This window comes from Macadamia integrifolia, chromosome 14 (assembly GCF_013358625.1).
Source record: "Macadamia integrifolia cultivar HAES 741 chromosome 14, SCU_Mint_v3, whole genome shotgun sequence".
NCBI classification, from domain to species: Eukaryota; Viridiplantae; Streptophyta; class Magnoliopsida; order Proteales; family Proteaceae; genus Macadamia; species Macadamia integrifolia.
In genome coordinates this window covers 29,999,625-30,001,990 of record NC_056570.1, presented here as the reverse complement: position 1 = coordinate 30,001,990, position 2,366 = coordinate 29,999,625, and positions in this window count along the sequence as shown.

The window sequence follows — 2,366 nt, the reverse complement described above, 5'->3', positions numbered from 1 at the left end:
TAAAAAAAAAAAAAAAAAAAAAAAGACTAGAGATTTTAAAAACAAAGCCAAAATGAACTATTTCAATTCAATTCGATTTTAAATAGCCCATATCAGTTTCGGTTTAAATTGACACCTTAGATTTACATCCCAGGCTGCAAAAAACAAGAAGAAAAAGGTGGTATCTCCAAGTCACCAGCCATAAAAGTTGACATCAGGTTAGCTTCTTATTGCAAAGAAAATACCTACTCACTTGCCGTGTACAAAGTACATGTTAGTGAACATTGCTCAAATCATCCAAGAAAGCAAACACCTCCTCATACTTACCTGGGGGCATGGATTAAGAAAGCCGATCGGATCAGTCTTAATCGGTTGGATTGAATTGGTATTGGGGAAAAAGATTGGCTCTGAGGACTGGGCATGGAGTCCCAATCCCGAACCCATCAACGGTCGACGAAAGGGGTTAGAGGAGGAGGTAGTGGAGAAGGGGATGGTTGCTACAGTAGAGAAGGGGAGGGGTGAGAGAGGAGCTGGTGAAGGAGGGACGATATCTGGGGTGAGGGAAGAGGGTAGCAGCAGGATGTCAAGAGAGGGAAAAGGAAGGATGCATGGAGGAAGAAGAAGGGGACATGATTGTCTCATTTTTTGTTATTGTTACTTGTTCCACAATTTAACGGTCTTCTTCTTGTGTTGACTCATTGATTCTTCCTGTGGTTGCACTGTAAGTACTACCTTCTTTGAGTCAGCCGATTCATGAAGAATAAATTTCTGAGGCATGTGAAAAGGCTGGATGACACAAATTTTTGTCACAATCAAGGATGTATATCATTCTTCTAACACATATCAACCCAAAGAACGTGCTGAGCGGAACCAAACACTTCACAAAAGCACCATCAAAAATACTGAGAAACAGAGAACCCAACGAGTACATCATCCTATGAGTCAAAAACAATTCGATCAGTCTTTATGACAATATATATCCACCAAAGATCTTGAGACTAAATATTATTTAGTCACTCATCAATAAACAAAAATTTAAAAAGACATTGCAATCCAAGGCAAAAAAATCGACTAATGTGGGTTGAGAAACACAACAAGAACCTGCGATCCAACGCAAAAAAACTGGCCAACAAAGTCCAGAAAATTCAAAAAGACCTTAAAATCCAAGGCAACAAAGACCGATCAACCAACCAATATCAATCCTGACTCTTGCTGGATTGATACTGTATCGGTGAATTGGTACAAATGAAAGGTAAAGAGGTAAAAAGTACTGTTGTTCAAATAAACACAACGGGTATTTCTGTCTGATCCAAACCAATACAGGCTGATCTAGATCGGGAGTCATCGGCCAAGACCGATTCTAATATCATAAACAATGTCTGGGGCATTATTTAGTGAATGTATATCCCATATTATCCACTTATTCTTCTCTTAAATAATAATAATAATCTTCAAGAGTTGTCCTATTGTTTGAGATATTACTAATGATGTGAGAAATCGATTTCATTCCATCACCCTAGGATGGAAGAGGAAGAGATGTTCTCATAACCATTGGCTTATTAAGAAATGGGCCGTGAATGTTCTTCTTTTGGGGGCTAACAATTCGTAAACTCAAGAGGGTAGAGCAGTTGGTGAGCAATGAACTTGGTACAAATCGTAAATTTGGACATCCTAAGTTCGATTCCCACTAGGCACACCTTAGGTTACTCACACGGGGGTGTTTAGTGCTCTTCACTGGTTTCAGTGAAAGTTGAATGGTTCTCATTCAACCTCGGTATGACCCATGCTGTTGTGGAGTCAGTATGGACCCACGGTACTAGTCAGGCCGAAGGCCTGGATACCCGTTGTTAGCAAAAAAAAAATCTATGATGATGTTAGAAGTTTATGTTGGATTGTTTTGACTAATTTCATGCTTCTTTAAAGGTGAAACTTATCTGAGTGGTTCCTCTTTTAAGTCTTTAACTCTGACATTAAACTTCTTTGGTTCTGTAGAATTGGAGTTCAGGGAACTTGATTTGTCGGCATTTTGATATGTTAACTGAAGGAAAAGATTTTCTGAGTTGACAGGGCATTGTTTACTAATATTTCTGTGTCTATCTCTCTTTTCTCTTTGCATCAAAAATGACTTTATTACCCTATTTCATAAGAAATTTTTTTTTTTTCTTGATAGAGGTTCTAGTGATGAAAGAGTGTGAAGTTGGAGTGAGAACAAGTGAGAAGGAGGAGATCTTCAGGTAGGAAAGAGAGTAGTTGACTCTTTGCATCATCCAACAATATTGCAACATCCATCTTTTATTCTACTTTCGTATGCAGTAGGTGTTGACAATGGGTTTTTTTGGTGAACCACCCCCACCTCCCAAATTTTTCGTTTTTCTTGATCTTTCCTT